Source organism: Mesoplodon densirostris, chromosome 19 (genome assembly GCF_025265405.1).
Source record: "Mesoplodon densirostris isolate mMesDen1 chromosome 19, mMesDen1 primary haplotype, whole genome shotgun sequence".
NCBI lineage: Eukaryota > Metazoa > Chordata > Mammalia > Artiodactyla > Ziphiidae > Mesoplodon > Mesoplodon densirostris.
Genome location: NC_082679.1, coordinates 50,285,073 through 50,305,576, shown reverse-complemented (window position 1 = coordinate 50,305,576; position 20,504 = coordinate 50,285,073). Strand labels below are relative to the sequence as shown.

The following is a 20,504-nucleotide window of genomic DNA, read 5'->3' as shown; positions in this document are numbered from 1 at the left end:
GAAGGCAGAGGGAAGACCCCCAGGCCCTAGGGTCTGAGCCGTTCTTTCTCCTAAAGGGGATCCGGGCACCTCCTAATGCGTCCTCCTGAAGAATGCTGGGGAAGAAATGGGACTCCAGGACTGGATTTATCATTAAAAATTTTTTGAGCGCCGCTCGGGGAAGAAACACATGAGAAGTGTGTGCTGAGGAGGAATTATCCCTGCCATTGATTTTTGGCTCCGGAGTATTAGAGAGAACACAGCACCTACCTGGAGATTTCTTCCCGAAGGCAACCACATAAACAGGACTTGAAAGCGCTTATCAGACAAATGATCTGCTCCCACCGCCATCGTGGAAAGTGGGCCCCCCAGGAGGGAACTCGAGGAGCCCCACTGTTCCAGGGCGACTTCTTGAAGCAGTTGTTATTGTTACTTGACTTCAAACGAGTGAGTGAGAAGGCAGAGAGGGGAGTGGCAGAGGGGACACCATGGGTGAGAGTGACAACGGACACAAAGGAGGGAATTCTCTCTCCCCTGGGCCTCTCCTCCACTGAGAACGCAAAACGGCTACAGAACAAAACCCAATAAAGCAGCAAGCACGTACGTGGGCCTCCAGCCATTCCTATTTTGGGCACCCCTCCTCTGTTCTTTTCCAAACTCTTGGGTATTTTTTAAAGGTGACAAACACTAATAATCCAGCTTTTGATCCTAACTCTCCTTCTCCCTCAGTGCCAAGAGGAAAGCTGTCGGCATTTTTTTCAAGCGAGAGAGAGTCAGGAAACATGCCAGGGAGACCCCCCAATACCAGCTATTGTCAAGTTTTTCTACCTCCAAACTTGGGGCAAAGTAAAGGGTAAGAGTGACCTGCAGACTTGCGATAAAATGTCCGTGACCACCATGATGGAATTTGTTTTCCAGAAGTTTTTACTAAGGAAACTTGGAGCATGAAAACCGATCCCAGGCAAGGAGTTAAGTTGGCTCATTTTCCTCCGTGGTCCCCCTTCTCCTACCTGATAAGCAGGCAAGCGCCCCCAGGCCCGTGGAAGGACAGCGGCCCGCTCGCAACAACAACAAATAAAGGTTCAAAGGCTCAAGTCCCCTTTCCAGGTAGCTGGGAGGATGTAATTGGTGAGGCAGGAGATTAGAAATATCGGCAGACTCTAAGTAAGACTTTAATTTACTGGCAGATCAATAGAGCCGGGGTTATATTGGCAAAGTGTCTACAGCTCTATTGACTCACGCAATGCCTCTTATCAATTTATCAGAAATCTGGAAGTCAGAAGATATTGTTTGAAGGGAAAAGAAGAAAAAAGAGAGAGAGACAAACAGACACACAGGGAGTGACAAGAGCCCGAGCAGTTAGAAACTGGGGTCCCCAATGACGAACTTGGTACCTAGAGTTTTTACATCAACCTGTCTCCTGGAATGGAAGCCAGGATGATGTGATTTAGAGTTAACTTGACCCCCTAGATGGCCCCTCAGCCTTCTCACACGATTCCATTTTCCATGAACCTTGGATTCTGGGGAGCGGGAATCCTACCAAAGCAGAGGCCACTTGTCTATTTGTTTGTCTCAGCAAGGAGCTACTCCTCCCTTTGGGGTCAATGATCCTTGCCCAAGTTGCAGGCAATTCACACGCACCTGTTTTCTTTTTATTCTAGTGCCTCTCCGGCTCTGCCTTAGCCAGAATTCTTCATTTTAGCTTCTTTTTCACCAATCTATAAAAAGGATTTTCTTACGTAAAAGGGGTATCTATCCCAGCATCCCAACCCTCTCAAGGGGCCGCAAAGTATCTATCAGACTAACAATGGCACTTGGTCTCAAGAAGCATAAAGAAAACAGACTCAAGTTCCATCAACCACCACACAAGGATATGCAAGTTTTCACGAATAATAATCTTCATTGGAAAGGGTTTTGAAATATTCCAGGTAGTGGACAAAAATGCCAGGGAAGAAAAAGGTAAACATTAACACTTCACCAAACCTAACTATCCACACCAATGAAGGCAGGACACAGGAAGACAGGAAGTTCCTGAGTATTTCTATCACATAACTCCAGGCGGCAGGTCTTGAAGAAAGAGAGGACTTGGAGTATTCCAGTTATCAGGATGCCAAAGGGAAGAGCGATTTTACTTGGTTTGGAGGAACCATGACCTGCTTTTGACAATCCATTTTGGCTCCTGCCACATACAACAAATTTCTGCTTAATTGCTGTTTTGCATTTCGTTGAGACATCAAGTAAACAGTACTTAAGTGTTTCCAGACAAAAACAATAACTCACTAATGACTAAGGCACTGCTAATTAAAATGCCCCTGTGATGGCGTGACTGGACTCAGCGCCACCGCAGGAACAGAACTGCCCGGGCCTTGAACGCATGAAACAGAACGCAAACGTACAAGGCAGGGGTTGGGGGGACGTTCTGCTCCTTCCTCTGTGGGTCACGAGGGCCCTCTGGTTGCAAAGAAGGGAGCCCCTTATTGGAACGGGGTGGGGCAGGGGGAGTAGAGCGGGAGAAGTCAGGAGTGGGGGAGTGAGGGTGCTGGGATTTCAGAAGGAATGCCAGCTCCCTAACAGAATGTATATTCTAGAACCCTGTGGGTAAAGTGACCTGGCATGACCCTCAAGACTTTGAGTTCCCATGATCTCCTGAAGAAAACAAAAATGTATGCGTCCCACCCCAGTAGGGGAGAAAATAAGATGTGTTAAACCGACCCGAAAGATCCTTCCCTAGAGACCACCCTTCTTACAGGGAGGAGTGTCCAAAAGCCTAAGTTCCCAACTATGCTTTAACTAAGAAAAAAGATTCAGAAAGAATGAAACAAAGATATACGACACCACCTGATTGGTGCGAAAGTATTACTTTAACCAAAGAGTCAACATTCACAAGTGCTTTTGACAAAGTAACGGGAACACAGAAAACTTCTCTTCCTCCCCAAATAAGAGATCAAAATAACTCTAGACTTCCCCTAAACAGAAGCCCTTCTCTCTGCTCTCTTCAACATTCAGTCTTACAGATGGAGGCCTCCCAAAACCACTTTTTAAATCTCAGCATTCAAAACCGAAAAGAAAAGCAAAAGGAGGCACCCGGAGCCCTGGGTTTTGCAGAGGACCTTATCTTCCTCTGGGCCGGTTAAAGACCTGCTAGTTAGCAAGGGAGCGGGTGGGGACAGTCATTGAAACCGCAGGGGCCTAATACCCATTTGTATTCACACTCAGACCCTTTAGGGATATAAAATCGGAGAGGTTGAACTGTTTACATTCACCTAATGCTCGAGTAAACAGATCAGGGCCCGAGTGCAGGGGTTTCCGGGCGGCTGTGACCAGACCCCCTTCTGTGCGGGGTAGCAGGATGGGGGGAGGGGGGAGGGGAAGGCGGCTGCCACGGCACTTCTGTCACTCCTCCTGGACTGAAGACCGGTGGGGGCCAGGCTCCCCCTCCCACCCCACCACCCCTGTTCCTCCCCACCCCCAGGCCCGCGCCCTCCTTGACCCCGTGCGGCCTCACTTTGATTCCACCCACTGAGGCCATAAAAGCTTCCAGAAAAGTACAGGGCGCCCCTTGCTCAGGAGTGCCAGTGGGCACAGAGGAGGAGGGGGCTGGCTGACTTGCCCCGGTCGGGCCCAGCAGAGCATTTTAAACCACAAGGCCAAGACAGGGAGCAGCCCCTCCCTGGAGAGGGTATCGTGACGTCACCTTGCCCCCCCCAGGCCTGCCAGTGCCTCCACACCACCCACCGTGGCCCTGGAGGGAGGAGGTCGGAAAAGGAAAGGCCTTGCCAAGAGCGCATGGGGAAAGGGGTTAGACACCCAGCGTCAGACCAAGGAACAAACTTCCGACTCCCCCAGGCGCCCAGTCGGGGGTGGTGTCCCTCAACAATTATTGCTACCCAAGAACGACATCTTAGAAAAGACCCTCCCCCCCGCACACACACAGCTTCCCGCATCGTCGGGTTGTGGCAGAAGTGAACCAGGAGCTAGCTGTCTGATGTCCCGGCATGAGGCCTGACCGTATCTACTAAAACACGAACAGTTTCAACTTGACTGGGAGTAAAAGCGGGGGGGGGCGGTCCTGGCGCTCCTTCTAAATGCAGATTTGAACTTTTCACCCAGGGTCAGACCGCTGCACTCCTCCAGCCCCAGCAGAGGCCGGCGCCGGGGCCACACAACCTCACACTTTCACAGGTTTTTTCCTGCCTGCACAGGAGGCCGGCCCGTTGAGGGAATTAGATACCTCCTTCCCTAAAACCCCAAACCCACACCGGCCTCTCAGCTTACCAGGGGCACACCTCCCACCGTCCTCCCGGAGAAGGGCCTCGGATTGGCCGAGGCTGGCTGTGTGCCCTGGGCACAGCGATGGTGAAGGAAGATTGTTCTTATCACATGCATCGACTAAGGAACGCTGAGATCAATAGTGAGAAAACCCCAGCACTTAGCCGCCGCTCAGCAAGAAGGCGCATCCTCTGTGGGACAGGTTTACAGCTGCGCTCTCTGCCAGCAGAAGCCGGGCGAAAGCCATCCTTGCTGTTTTACTCATCAGGGCTGTAATGTCAGTAGGACTTAAATCCTCCAACTTTGAGAAGAAGTCCCTTCAGGAGCGAACAAGAGAAACGTACGAACAGCCTTTAAAAAAAAAAAAGTCTAGGGTGGGGCTTCGTGCCTCAGTCATATCCCTTCCCTTATCCTCACGTGCAAGGCGGTTTCTGATTTTGCCTTATCACCCTTCGCCTCCCTCTTTCTCTACCTCCAACTAGAGACGACCACTGGCCCTGGAGAGTGAAAGAGGGCTCCACTGTGTGGCATCAAGATAATGTGAAAAATCAGAAATTCGAATCAACACTAAGGGAAGAAGAGAAGGGGTCTTTTGTTGGGATTGGGGACCAGCAACAGCAGCGCCTAGGCAGCACGGGAGCCTCCAAAAGACAGGCCCCTCCAAGCAACACACCACATCAGCCCAGGTCAACCAACCAGGAAGCCTGTGTGGTGTCAGAGAGGACAGTGCACTGATTACCCACACGTCCAAGGTCCCCGTCCTACTACAGACTAGTAAGCCACCACGGACAGGGTGAAATGGATGGTTTCCAGAAGCTCCCTGCAGCCATGCCACTCTGAGGGCACAAAAAAAGCAAGGGGTGACGCATAAAGCAATAAGACTGTTGTCATAAACCCACCAGAACTCACACAAATGAAGGCTGTCCTGCCCTCTCCCACAGGGCTGGGACCACTTGCTGCCACTCTGCTGTTCTTTCTTTGGAATGGCCTTCAAAGCCAGGTGGATACTTCCTCCTCCCACCTGCGTGTCAAGAAACAGTTTAAAAAACACTTGCACAGCAGCATCACATTTTTTGCCTCCTAACAATCCCATAAGGATGTCAGCAGACTTGGGGGATTTTTACAGAAGAAACTGTGTAGATGCAGCCTGTACCCCTGAACTCCAGTAAATGGAAGCAGCTGGTCACAAGAGATGGTGGGTGACCCAGCTCCATCAATCGAATGCCTCAGAAGAGCCCGGGGCAGCATCCTGAAATGCCAGCCCTGCCCTGTCGATAGGCAGCCACTAGCCCCTCAGGCATACTGAGCCGGGGAAAGGGGGCTAGTCCGAAATGAGATATGCTGTAAGTATAAAATACATGTGGGATTTTTTTTAAGGATGCAAAGTGTCTCATTCATAGTTTTCTTTATATTGATTACATGGTAAAATGATAACATTTCAGATATAGTGGGCTACAGAAAGTATAAATAAAATTAATGTTACCGGTTTCTTTTTAATATTTTTAATGTGTATACTAGAAAATTTTAAATTATATATGTAACTCCTGTATTGTATTTCTATTGGATGGTGCTATTCTAGAAACTCAGTCTGTCTTTCAACTTCAAACTCAGCCAGGAGTGAAGTGTTCTTGAATAGGACTGAGACAGAACTTTCTTGTCGATTTTGAACATCCCCCCCCCAAAGCTACAACGTACAGACTCCCAAGTGAGTCTAACTGTAATCGTGCTGAAAAATCTTAGTATCCAAATCACTTACACTTGCAATTTGGCGATGGGTTGCGGGAGGGGGAGGCAGAAGGTCAGATGTGCATCAGAAGCTGCACAAGGCCAGGGGAGTGACACACCCTCTTTCAAAATGTTATCAATTACGTCGGAGACCAATCATCTGATTTGAAAAATAATAAAAAGTTGTTTATTGTGGTTTAATCCAAGGCTTGCCTCCTCCTCCAGCTGGATTTCTCACTATGGAGAGCAGAGTTCTCTCTTTTAACTGCCCCTCCCATAAAATGTGCCCAGCAGGAGGCTGGTACCCAGCCGCACCCCACCCTCACGTGCGCACACTATAAAATGGGACGGGAAGGGAGCAAGGGGCAGAGGACACAGACATGGCCCCTCTCCTATGAGACAGCGCCCATCCCACCACGAGGGATCACAGGCCAGTCTCATTTCTCCATGTAAATGAACTTTTTAGCCACCTCCTCAAAGAAGAAAAGCTGCACAGATGCGGAAGGCCCATCCTGGGGCACACAATTACAGCCATTTGCATTCCTCCAGCAGCAGGATTAGCACAGGAATGTGCTTTGCAGCTTTGTGGGGGGAAAAGGAGTTTAGGAAGAAAGGAATGGGGGGGGGCGCTATTTCTCCCCAGTCTGTCCATCCAAAGCTCTGTGACACACTTCCATTTCTCTGAGAGTCAGAAAGTGGAAATAACTGCTGCTCAGGCTTTCTAAAGAGGGGGGAGGTTGAAACGCCCAGGGAGGGGGAGTGGGGGGGGCGTGTATTAGAACTGCCCCTCCTGGAGCTTTGATCCCCTCGGTCGCTAGGAGAAACCAACTTTTCTCCTTGGGTTAATCAAAACCAAATTACTCAGGAATGTGGCAGGACAGGTCTGAGCTTCCAGGTCCCTTTGTCTTTGAGGATTTAAAATGAAAAAATAAAAATTTTAAAGCAGATGGCAGTGGCTTACGGGACTGGTAACATGAAAAGTCTGAAGGAACCTTAGACCGCATCACCCACCCTCAGGAAAAAAAAAAAAAGTTATCCACAAACCTACTCCAATCTACCAATCAAGAGGTTATTTTTGTAAATAGGTCCAAAACTCAGAAGAACTTCCTATTTTATCCTTATCGCCCCTCAGGAAAGAACCCCCCGCAAAGAAACCTGTACCCAGTCAAAGTGCAAATAAGAAATAAGCAAGATTTTGCTGTAAATGCTGCAACCCGATGATACAATGCATCATGGGGAGCACAGTCCCCGTGAGCTCAAGATCATACATTTTCCAAGAACAAAGCTTGGGAGCAGTTTGCAAGGTCCTTCCTTGGGATACTGGGGTAGAAAGGAGAGCATCCAGTCGTGGGGACTTCATAAACTTTGGGATCTCTTTAAGTTCTAAGAAAGGGAGCGTTGGGGGAATGGCTCAGTGCAGGGATCCCATCGGGTGTGGGAAGATACCCCTGGAGCACCTGCTGTCCAGAAACGGCCAGGAAATCGCCACCCAAAGCCGCCCTGTTCACTAGCAAAGCGTGCCGGGGTGTGCTGGCCGGGCCAGTGTCGCCGGCCCAGTAACTCTAGAGGCAACAGGAAAAGGCTGACTGACCTCAGAGATGAAAGAAACCTGGGGCTCGGGGCTATATTAAGGACTCCACACCTCCTGCCCCGGTCACGTCTTTGGCAGGCTTGTGTCACCGTGCAAGGGGTGGGCCTGCACTCCAGGCTACTGGAAACTCTACAGTGCAACGCTCAGGGGACGTTATTATTAAATAGGGACAGCAAGGAGTGACACGTCCCAAAGCACCCGGGAGCAGAAATGTGAACAGCTCTCTGTGCATTAAAAAATGCCACTAAGCTTCACTGCAAAACCTGACCAGCCCCCACTGCCCTCCCCCCTCCAAAAAAAGATAAAATAAACAAACAGAGCACCACCAGTTAAGCTACAGAGCCTGGACTCAAAAGATAAAATGAGGCCAAGACACAGGCCTGACTACCGGCTCGCCATACATTGTAACTGGCCTCCCACCTATGGTTATCTGGGAGTTTGCACTAAAAGTAACTTTTAAAATACTCTTCACCTTATCTTCAGGCCCAGTCAAACACACACATACATCACCCGTCTTAGATCTCTGCCATTAGTGTTCCATTTAGACTTTCCGAAACAAGGTCATCCCAGTAGGCCCTTCCCCTGTTTCCGGTCACAGCTGCGGACTTTCACCCCCTTCTCCAACAAAAGGGACCTTGTACACAAAATTAACCCGAACCATTAGTTTGTGCGGTGTGAGAGAGTACACTGAGCCCTCGGAATTAGTTATCCTCCTCCCAGGCCCGGCCCAGGGTGCTCCCCCACGGAGGCCGGGGGAGCTTCCCTAGAGATTAGAGGCCTCCACTCCACACAGCTGCATCTGTGCAGCCAAGGCCCTACACTGCAGAGAATAAACACAAAGCCTTTTTTTTTAAGGAAAGAAAAAAACTTTCTCCCAGACTCAGGAACTGTAGAAAATGGTTTGATCCCACAGCTGGAAAGAGCATGAATCATCCTAGATATTGCTGAGCTGTCCAATATGGTGGCAACCACCAGAATGATCCTAGATAGGGCTGAGCTGTCCAATATGGTAGCCACTGCCCATACACTGCTCCTGAGCTCTGGAAACGGGGTGAGTCCCAACTGCTGAGCTGAGAATGTTGTGGGGATATTGTAGGTTGTGCAAAAGAAGACATTTTCAACTTCATTCTGCCTGTATCTTTTTACTTTTGATTAACGTGATGCCTGGAAAGTGTACAATTACATATGGGTTCTGTTTCTACGGGCTGGTCCTCCAGGGGATGAAAATGTTACAACCTCAAACACCAGCCCATGACCATGCCCTAAAAGAAAAGAGTCTTAATTTTTAGATGCTAAAAAGACCATAAAATTAAGCAAATGGCAACATCTGATATCAGCTATGTCAAATCACTATCTCGGAGGATGCCTGACAAGTATGTCTAACTTGGAGGTGGGAGGGATCTGCCCTCTTTTTATCCAAGAGAAGCAAATGCAATGTCTATCCCAGTGGTTCTCAACCAGGGGGTGGGGGTGGGGGGCAATTCTGCCTCCCCAGGAGACAGTGGCAATTCCGGGAGGCATTTTTGACTGGGAGTTGGGGGGCAGCAGGGGCAGTGCTGGCATGTGACCTGAAGAAGTGGGGGACACACTCCCCAACCAAAAATGATCAGACCCAAATGTCAAAGTGCCCACACACAACCGGGCACGGACTAGATGAGGTCCACGAAACCATACCTATAAATACTCAGATTTCCAGGGGCGGGGGGCTGGAGGGGGCATCCCTTTGCAAAATGGCTTCTCTGCAGGGCTCAGGATTGGGAACAGGTCTCAGTGGTATTCAAGATGTGGAAAAATGCAAGTAATGATAATAATGTTAAAACTATATTCACTTTCTCACCAGACTGAGGACTGAGTTTCAAGGGCTGAAAGGTCTGGGCAGCTGTGTTTCAGGCTACTCGGTAGAAAATGGGGTTTAAAAGCTCCGTGCAAAGTGAGCCTGACCCTGCACTGCGTGCAGAGGGACGCCTCTCGCGGAGGCTCCGAACTGGGCAAGCCACTGGCATGCCCAGTTCCCCAGCCCGGACCACAGAGGTTCCTGTGCTGGGCAGCAGAGCAGTGAGGGAGCTGTGAGCGGGCCTGCAGGGGCAGGAAGGGGACAGGGCAGCGGACGGAGGAGGCCAAGACAGGAAGGGCTCCGGGACGAATGTGAACAGCCCCTTTCGCGGAGCCAGGCTGGGAGGCTGTGCAGGAAGGCGGTGGGGGGGGGGGCAAATGATAATTAACTCAGCAAGTTGATAGTATTTGCATATAAATGCCTCCACAAATCACGACAAACAAGCCAGGACAAGTCAGGCCTATTAGCATATACAAGCCAGCCCGGGAAGGCCTCTCTAGGTGGGTCATTGAGTGGGCTGCTCACTTCGAAGGCCGCCTGCCAGCTTGGTGGGGGGGACAAAGGGGGGGCATGTGAGGGGAGGGCTGGGGAGGATGGGGACACTGTGTCAATTTCAGACCCTTTCACTCCTGATCGCAGTTGCAGGATGTCAAAAAGAGTTGGCTGTATTCCCAGCCCCTAAGGGAAGAACAGAAGAAACACTGGACCTTTTAGTTTCTTTCTTCCAGGGTGCTGGGAAACAAGGGAGCCAGGGCCGTCGGCGGGGGACAAAAGAAACATAAAGGAAAGGACATGCGGATGGGAACTAACATTTGTGGAGAGGCTACCGAATATGCACCGGGAAGACTTGTTTTCTATTTCATTTCATTCCCACTCTTAGGTGTGAGGTGCCCATTTTGCCCATTTTACAGAGAAAGGAAGTAATAAGGCTCAGAGAGGTTGCATAGTGGGTCCACAGTCACACCGTCAGGCTGGAACAGAGCCAGCCCCTACGCCTACGACCCCAGCAGAGGAGTCCCAGACTAGAGCAGAGTGGAGAACAGAATTCCCAAAAAGCAGGCTCATTTGATTCATCTCTGCTTCTCCCAGGACAACAGAGTGTGGACACCAGCACCCCCATTTCAAGGGGTGACTCATAAGTAGCACTCTGATCCTGACCTGAACCCTACCCTGTTGTATTTTGTAATTATCTCATTTCTTTCACCAATGAGCAAGATCACACCTCCTCCAATTAGACACTTAGGAGTTTGCACCAGGATTTCCTTCATCAGACAATATCTCCAATGTCTGGACAAACACTAGATTCCCCAGCAAGCGAAAAATAAACTGACAGTCCTTTCCCAAAAGGTGTAAAAGTTCTCTGCTTTCCCCAAAGATACCTCTGCCTCTGGTTTCATACCTGTTGCAGGAAAAACCAGCTTCACCTCCCCTTTGAAAAAGTGGGGGAACCCCTAGAATTTTCACCCCTGCCATTCTTTACCTGCAACTACGTTTTAAGAGCAGTTTGAAAGCAGCTGCTTTTGCAGTGACATCAGCCTTCTAACACACACTGAATCCACGGGCCTCTTCTTTAAGCGTCCACAAGTTGACTTGACGCTTTAGCAACGACACAGATGTTGCACTGGGAAACGCGGCAATGTTACAGGGAAAGCAAAAACCACTCCCCCTACCAGCCAAATGCACATTAAGAACCAAGGCCCTGAGCCAAAGAGCATTTTAGGAAGAGGGCCTGAAATGGTGGAAGAGGCTTACATTGTTTCTTGAGCAGTTAAGAAAAACTGTTTAAAAGAAAAAAAAAAAAAGACAGGAAAGTTGCTGAGGAGGAGAAAAAAGGCACACATGTGTTCTTTAGCATATTTTCACTGGACAAACATGTCAGGAAGAGAAAAGCTGTCCAAAATAGGCCGCTCTGAAACCATAAGTGTGGAAAGCAAGTAAGCTGATGGCTATACATATGTACTTTTTATAGGCTTACAGGAGTTTAAACTCCTGAAAAGAGCTTTTTATATACTGAATCGAGACTTCATATCTGAACAGGGATATATATGACTTTGGGGGGGGGGTGCGGATGAGGCCTGAACTCAAGTATCGAATTAAGCCCCGACCCCCCCCCCCCACCGCCGTCTTCATTCAGCTCATCTGACTCTGGCCTCTCCACTAAGGAGACTCAAAGAAGACAGAGAGCTGGCTGTGAACTGGAATTTTCATATGGAAATGCAGAGCCTACAACAGAGATGTGCAAGGGCAACAGTTCTCATTCAAAATCTAGCTCAACCAATAGCCTCCCAGAAGAGTTTTTCTCCAGTCACATTCCTGGATAAAATCAGGTACAACCAAGAACCCAGCAAAATTGCTTTTTTGCCCACCACCAAAGACCCACAAGCAGTTCAGCCCTTCTCTTTAGCTAACTCACCCCCACCACACACACACACACACACTCACTCACACACACACACAAAGAGTAGGAGGTCTGAGCAGTCACCAACTCCTGCCTCCAGAAGCACACGAGGGGGGGCAAGTTTCACTCTCAGATCAAAGGTTTGTGGCCGAAATCACTTTCAGGACAGTGCGTGAAATCGGCAGCAGATGAAAATTCCACCGTCTTTTCACAGTGTCCGATGGAGCCAGTTTTCCCAGTTCAGAGTCTGCCTACAGATGACAGAAGATACTCCACAAACTCCCAACTGTTGCCCCAAAAGACCCACTTAAAATTAAAGACAAGATAATCATGTAAGAAAGCCTTTAAGGCCATTATGTGATTAGCAGAATAGGAGAATAGAGGGCTCGGGGTTTCCCCATCTTCACGAGGAGCAGCCTGCAAGGGGTTTGATGGCTTCAGTCCCAAACCTGCAGCAGCCAGAAGGGGCAGCCGGTGGGAAGGGAGCACATGTTTTGCATACCCCACTCCTCCCCTTCCTTGGAAGCCTCAGACTGACTTCAGGGAGGGAAGAGGATGGAAAAATCTTGGAGGCGGCACATGTGTTAATACCAAAATTCAAAGAATAAGCAGCTGAATCACCTAAGACACTCCCCCACCCCCAGGAGGCCAGCTAAGGCCTCTCTGGAGGGGTACACATCAAAACCCCCCGTGCATTAATCCTCGTGTTGACAAGACTGCATGGTGATCCTCCTGTGGGAAGGGAGAAGGGCTCACCCAAAAGGCAGATTAAGCCCAGGCATTTTGCTAAGAGGCCCTGTCTGGGATTAAAACCAACAGCACAGAAGTCTTATTCTGAAATGAAGTCAAATTTGCCACTTAGCAAACTTTCTATGTCTCTTTCCCTATTTTTATTCGCACCCATATCCTTGCAAAAGCAAGAAATTCCAGGAATTAAGGGTGAAAGAAGGGCAGAAACATCTAACGAAAAATCACCTTGAAAAGTGACAAGCCAAGCCACCTTCCTTAGGCAAAGAATTCTCTAGAAACACACCCATCACTGCTAGACCACTCACTGCCTTGTCCTCACCATCTTGTCCCCTGCCCCAAAGAATGAAAACCAGAAAAAAAGCATTCAAGTTGTCTCACTGCTTATGAAGCTTTAGCACAATACTGCTGTCAATTCCCCAGTTCCTGTCCATATAAGAGTCATTTACTTTATTAGCTAAAAACAAAACAAAACAAAACAACCCTCTAACATCTGACTGTCAGTTTGCACATGTTCAAAGAGAACAATCTGGCAGCCAACTTTAAATCATATAGAAAAGAAATCTGACAGTTGTTGATTTTGTAGTTTTCCTCCTTAATCTGGATTTTGAGAGTGGCTTGCCAGTGAGCCAAGATCTTTGCCTGGGTCTCTCCCTTGGGGCAGTCTGACTCAATCTCAGCTTCTGTGTGTTTGGTCCTCAATTTGAGCAGTCTAAGGACTCAGGACACTGCTTTGGACAGAACAGGCACCTTTTAATATTTGATTGAGATTAGCTCCTGCACAGGAATTCCCTTATCTGGAGTCTGTTAAAACTAGGTCTCCATTTCCCTGACCACAATTTCGAACCCAGGCAGAGGATGGTAGTTCTGAGCTCTGCTGTGATTTCTAACAACCACCATTACAACCAAAATCTCATACCAGAACATTTCGATAGCCCTCTGAAGTTCACTGTAGTGGAATCTGCCTTCACGTTGTATTTTTACAGTAACGCCCCTATCCTGGTTAATTACACCAGCCTTGGGAACCAGAGAAGGCCAACAGGCCCAAGCACTACAGAAATGGGCCAGGCTAAGAGCAAGCAACCATTTTAATAACAAATGCAAGTATAAACCACAGCACATACTGTACTTCTTGAGGTTACTAATGTTCAGCATCAGGTGCATTATCTTTGTAATACAGGGAAGTGTGAGATGGAGCCTGCAAGTTTCTTCAGGCCAGAATCACCACTGCCTCCCCTGTACGAGGACGAGACAAACCCTAAGCTACTCTAAAAAGTGGGTGTAGGGCTTCCCTGATGGCGCAGTGGTTGAAAGTCCGCCTGCCGATGCAGGGGACGCGGGTTCGTGCCCCGGTCCGGGAAGATCCCACATGCTGCAGAGCGGCTGGGCCCATGAGCCATGGCCGCTGAGCCTGCGCATCCAGAGCCTGTGCTCCACAACGGAAGAGGCCACAACAGTGAGAGGCCCGCGTACCAAAAAAAAAAAAAAAAAAAAAAAAGTGGGTGTAAAGACAGTTCACTTTCTTTCCCTTAGAGCAAGTCCCTACCCTTTAATAAAATGTTGCTTAGTCACTTAAATATTTACTTCTTAACATGAGACTGTTGCAACCCTGCAATAAAAATTATTTCTTAGATAAAGATATGCTTTGGGCCCTGGAGTATGTCTAGCCTCTCACACTTAACACTTCAGAAGCAAAACAAAAAACAAACAAAAAAGCCCCAACGTGCAAAAGGAACAACAGCACACAGTGAAAATAAGGACGTGCTCTCTGGACACCACTTGTGACTAGAACTGAAGGAACCAAGCTAAATCATCACCAGTCCCAGATAAGACTTTACTAGTAGTCTGCAATCACGGATTTATTCTAATGAACTAACAACTTTTGGGTCACCCAAGGTGAGCCAGTATTGTCCTGGGAGTGTCTACTAATCACCAGTTAAAGTCATAATGATGAAAACTGAAATCTTGCTTAGTTTAGCGCCTTGCCAGCGGGCAGTCCAGTTGGCACAGAGCTGATACAGCAGTTAAATCCAACCCCAAAACAGCAAGAAGGCAGGCACGGCATTGTCCTGTTGGGAAGAGCCAAACAGAGGCCTGCTGAGAATACTGTTTTATTTGGGTTCTTTCCACTCTCCCTGAGTATTCATTTGTGCAAATAAAAGATGGAAGGGAAAAACCAAAATTAAAGTTTCAGGTGGCTGGGGAAGCAGCTCAGATTTTTTTTCTATTTTGGAAGAGTTAGCAAGTGTTTCTCAATAGTCCCCTGTCAATCAGAACTGTTCTCCAGAGAACTGGAAAATAGCAGCTCTATCCAATAGAAAATGCAGCCATTTCAAAAGAGAGTTGGCAAAGGGAGGTGACCCATGTCATCAAGACAGAAGGTCTCCAAGTCACTTAATTCCTTGTGATTCCAAAAGGACTGATTTTAAAGTGTAAAAGTGCCTGCTTCTGCATCTGCCCCATGTTGTTAAATAATACTTGTGTAATTAAATAAAAGAACAAAGTGTGACCCTAGCCCATTCTGAGAGGCACTTACACGCTCTCTGAAAACATGCTGGAAACTAAACGCAGACAATCTCCTTAGTCCTGTAATTTAAGGAAAGGGGAGAGGAAAAGTTTCTCTTGGCCTTCATAGCCACATGCCTCTGAAAGGGGGCCTTCGGGGTCTCCACAAAAGAGAATGAACACAAATACAGGTGTGCAAACATCCAGGTACGTACCTCTCTCCAATGACCCTATTCTTGAAACCCTTAGATTATTTAGAACCCCAGTCTCCTGACTTCCCTCACATTCCACCACCTCTGTTCCCTAATTGCTTTTTGGGTTGGGTAACAAAAAGGAATCAGAATCTCATGCCGCTAGTGGCTGTTCTGATAACAAGGAACAGGCCCGTCTTCCTGGCCTCGGCCTTTCTTGATCAGGTTACCCTGGAAGGTGTATGTTTTCCTCTCCAATGTAGTCTCTGCCCTCTCACTCAGGCTTCCCTCTCCAGCCCAGCCTACTGGAGCTCGTGATTTTTAGGGTTTCCCCTTGAAACCTATCCAGAAACCACAGCCATTAAAAGAACATGAAGGTTTGACACCTCCTGAATTTAGGAATGAGGGGACTCCAGGGGCCAACTCTACAAGCACACCTGCTGCTCGACGGCAAAGAAACGAAGTTCCTCAGCTAGCATGAGCTCTAAATTATACTCTATTTATTTAGTGACCTTTCCCCAAGGATCTCAAAGCATGGGAATGAAATAAGATGACCTGTAACTTTCTCACTATCTACCTTCAAGGCTTAAGGTTGTTTTCCTTGCTTTGCCTTGATGCATTCCACCATGCAGGCCCCAGCCTGAGGGAGAGGCCTTCTCCCTGTGCCCAAGTGGGGCCATCTGTCCTCTCTGAGGTTATCTGTCAGTGGCTTTTAGAGTCCTCAAGGCCAGTTAAAGGACACAAATGTAGGGTGGGGAGAGAGGGGAGGACCCTCTTGGATTCACCTGTTAGCCACTTTCATTTAAACCAGTTTATATACTGTGCACCACTGTGCCAGGCAATGCACTCTTGGACTACACCAGGCATGGGCTGTGATCTTTGCCCTCTAGGCATTTTCCCGTCATTATAACACAGGTATATCCAAAGCAGAAAGGACCATTTTCCAGAAAGTTCTTTTCCCTCTAGCCTGCCATGATTACTTTTTTTTTCTGCTACTGACCTAACTTGGGCCTTCCTCTTCTTTTAACAGGACAAACGTCTCAGCTCTCCCTCTGCCCACCCCTCTCCCCACGGAAATGAACGCTGCTCTGTTTTTCCAGAGTGCCAACAGACTCAAAGTTGAGGGTGGACAAGTCGATCTCCAAAGGTGTTTTCCAGCTCCCAAACTCTGATTCTCCCTTTAATTACTCCCCAATAACCCCGTTCTTCACATTGTTTCCAACTGGCCAGTGACTTCTCTCGCGATGAAAAGGGTGCATTTTTAGGCAGAGGAACTCAAACTTCTAAATGACACCAGCACCGCAAATATTCAGAAGGCAGGAACTAATCCAAAAGCAAAATAAGGAAGGCCGGAGGGGGGGTGGGGAGGAAAGATGGAAGGAAGGGAGGGAAGGAGGAAGGTCTGTCCTCTGTGCCCAGCAGAATTCAGAGGCTCTCGCCCCAGGTCGGTTCCAATTGGAGTCCTAGTAGTTCAGGTGCATCCAGCCTGCCCTTCCCCCACACGCCCCAAGAGAATGGGAAGTTCAGCCAACACTCGCAACACCTGCCCGCAGCTCGAGGCCGGCTGCGCGGACCCGGAGGGCGGGCGGGGGAGGGAAGCTGCACTCACCTGGCACACAAAGGCTCCGCACACCTCCGGAGGGAGGAGGCACTCGCGGGTCCGGGGGCCGAGGCAGGCGCGACAATGGGAAACTCCAGCGGCACCCGAGACCCGAACTTACCCACCCCAGGCGGCCTTTTCCCCACCTCCCGCTGCCCCCGGGGCTCCGAGGTGGCTCTGGCTGGGTGCGGGGGGACCCGGGGCAGGGAAGCGGGGCTCATGGTGGCGGCCCGGGCTGGCAGCCGCCCCTCCCCGGGAGGGAGGGTCCCCGGGCGCGCGGCGGAGATTCACCCACGGGGCGCGGCGCTCGCGTCCCGGTCGCCGGCCTGCCCGCTGCCGGCTCGACCGCCCGCCCGCCCGGAATCGCTTTATGTAAATGAAGCTCAACTCGCAGTTTGCAGCGCGCACCGCCCGGGGAAGGGGGGCGGGCGGGGCGGGGGGCCTTCGGGGATCCACATTACACAGCAACAAAGCGGAAGGTTAATTTGAAACTCACAGCCCCGCCGCTGCTCGGCTCCCCGGGCAAAGCCTGACATCTACAGTCGTGCCGGGCGCAGACCGGGTGCTCGGCGGCAGCCGTGCCCGCGGGAACACGGGGACACACACACGGGCGCGCGAGGCCCAAGCACTCGGCCGCGCTCCGGGCACGGGCCTCCGGGCAGGCCGAACCTCGCGCCCGGGGACCGGAGCCCCGGGCGGCTCGGCCTGCGCCGCGCGGAGAACCGGCCCGGCGGGAACAAAGCACGGTCCTCCCCAGGCGCTGACCCCTCACTCATCAAAAGTCAGGGGCCGGCCTAGAAAACGGCGAGAAGAAAGGGACATGCCCTCGGCCACAAGAAGGAGCCTGGGGCCTCCGAACAGAAGCCATCGGTCTCTGGGCCCCAGCCACGTCACAGCCAGGCCACTCTAGCATGGGGACATTAGCCAATGTGGACAGGAATTTATTTGAAACACACACCCATCCTATTAACTGCTTTACAAAGCACTTCTGTTTTTCAGCTGCAGGAACTTATAAAAACATCCCCTGCTCTCCACTGAGAGTTTAAGGATAGAGTTTTTTTTGGGAGAAAAAGGAAAAAAGAGACATAAAGAGAGGAAGAAAAGTCGCAGTCTGCAGTTAACCTTAGGGTCTTAAACAAGATGCCTTAAGAAGCCACAGATAAGGCACACACAGATCATGCCCTGCGTAGGAAGATTCTACCCCCCGGGTCAAATTTAATGCGGCTACCCCAGGTGGTCAAAGTAATGGCTGGACACTTTTGTATCTCCCCAGGTTCACCTTCTCCATTCTGATCTGAAAAGGCAGCGCCACAGAAATCTCACCGGAAGTCCCCTGTCCTCCCTGCCAGAATCCCACGCTCCGTCTGAATTTACTCCCGATTCTCAGCACAGAAAGGCACCTGCTTTTACCCTTTCTGAAAGCCACCCACCCAGGCTGGCCCCAGAGCCTTGAGAGTCCTTTCTGACTGCACAATAATGAACCGTGCAAGTGTTAGAAATATAATAAGCTCACGAGGCGAAGAGCTGTATGTATGGAATCGTATTAGCATTAAGCACACACTGATGCAGGAGAAAAGGATGATGAAAACTAGAAGGCATTTTGCACAATATAATTTGGGTTCAGATTAACATAACTATCTTACCTGTTGGGGAAGGACAACCCCTCTCTACATTTTAGTCCAAAAAAGAGACTCCAAAAAAAATTTTTTTTTCCAGCTAGGGCCCGGGGAGAAAAGACTGCCTCTAGGGAATCATGTCCGATTAGGGACAAAGGAGAGCACAAGCCAAATTCTGTCACACATGAGAGAGTGACGGGGGTGGGGGGGTGAAGATGGGAAAAGGAAAGCGGAGGATGATTTTGTAAACCAGAGTATGGCCACTGCAGAGCTGTTTCCAGACCGCCTGACTTCAGGCCCAAGAACAGGTGGTGTTTTCGAAACCCACTATTATTTATGTTAGCCACATGAGTTGAGAACACCTTAAAGAAAACTAATGAATAATTTAATTGAAAAAGTGACTATGAATAATACATGTAGATGATGATGCTAGCAATAACGCAAGTAACGTGGCGCACACAACTCAGAGATGTCTCTGGAAACGTCTTCAGGAGAATGAAGACTCTAGGCCCCCATTCTTGCCTGGAAGCAACCCACGGCCCAGCAGATAAATTAACGACAATACGAAAATGTTTATACTCCCAGAAAATCGAATTTTGCTGCTTTGTCTTAACTTTTATTAACAGGGGAAAACCTAATCTGGTGACATCATGAACCTGGTGGGCCAACAGATAAATATTTTCAATACAATGAAAGCTAGAAAGCCCAAAGAACCAGCTACAAAGCAACCTGGAAGCATGTGGAGGAGGTTGTGGGCAGAAGGCCCTGAGGGGGTCTGTCCTGAAACTGCCTGTCCCAGGTGGCAGACACTTGCATCTGCCTGCTGCACCTCAAGAGTCCTGACAACTAGAGCTGAGAGTGACCCTGAATCCCTTTCCTTTATCTTAATCCGACACCAGCTACAGACACAGTGAGGCCTGGTCAAGCTTGCCTTTGTTACAGATACAAATTTAACAGGTAATCCACGGTCCGGTAATCTACGGCCTCTGGATCATCAGGAATATAAAGGATCACACAAAAGCCAAAAGCGGGTGTGTTACCTCGACCAAAACTTATTTCCATCGCTAATCAAAACAATACCTTTTCAGAGGGAATTTGCAACTTTTGCACTTCCACGTGGAATCAACAGTTTCTCTGACATACATGTTACAAATTCTGTCCCCCAGCTCGGAAAGGCCCCAGCTCTTCCCAGGGCAGCTGCCTGACGTGACACGGCCTACCCAGCAGTGACAGCCTGGCGCTCTCCGTCCTGAAAACTGTTGACAGATAAACCCACTCTCAGAAAAGGCAATTCTTCCCTTCCAGCTCTCCATAACTAGTCTCGTCTCATCTGGAAAGCGTAACTGGCAACAGCCAAAAGGATAAATATTTAAAAATAAATCAGGCAATGCTAACCCTTCCCTCACTCCTCCCCTTAGCCACTCTCCAAGCCAGAGGCCAGCCCCCTAATGCTTACTTAGCTGGCTGGTAAATTACAAAGATCCCATCCGAGCCAAACTGGTTGTCTCCCTCCCTCCCTCCCTCTCTCTCTCTCACTCCACATATACACTCACTCGCCAATGCTGTTCCTTTCACTTCAGCAAAGGTAAATATGATCTCTGAGCTAAGAGACAGCGAATGTCAGCCTGCTGACTTCTAGCTAAACCTGGGCTCTATCTTCACGGCACAACTGGGTTGAGGCAGATTTGTGTATTCTTTCAGATCCTTCTATTTTTATTAAATTATACATACACGTTGATTTTAAAACTCGTGCTTAAATAACCCTGAGGCGTTAACAAAGAAAAAGCCAGAAGAGGGCACAAAACAAAACAAAAGTCCCTGAAATAAGCAAGGATCCATTTGGAGCTGAACTGCACTGCATGCCCTGAATTCACCCCATCCTTTATAGGCAGTTATACTTAGGGGCCTGGTACCCACTGGGTGGCCAGGCCCTCCTGGGTATGATACAGAATGCAGGCTTTCCTCAGAACAGCCCACACTCACCTTCAGAACCGCTGGAGGCTGGTGTGCCAAGGCCTAACAGATGTTTTGATTCACATTTCTCTGTCA

General features: G+C 49.3%; 1 protein-coding gene across 6 annotated transcripts in view; it reads right to left on the bottom strand.

The window, feature by feature from the left end:
• Positions 1-20,504, bottom strand: part of ZFHX3 (zinc finger homeobox 3) — a 255,057-nt gene that overhangs the window by 227,361 nt on the left and 7,192 nt on the right. Inside the window, exon 1 of one of the 6 annotated variants that reach the window (XM_060085121.1) lies at positions 16,849-17,144. The exons of the other annotated variants lie outside the window; for them this stretch is intronic. The gene's annotated coding sequence lies outside the window, so the exon portion shown is untranslated. Of the gene's footprint in view, positions 1-16,848; positions 17,145-20,504 lie in introns of those variants that run through there. 6 annotated transcript variants of the gene reach the window in all.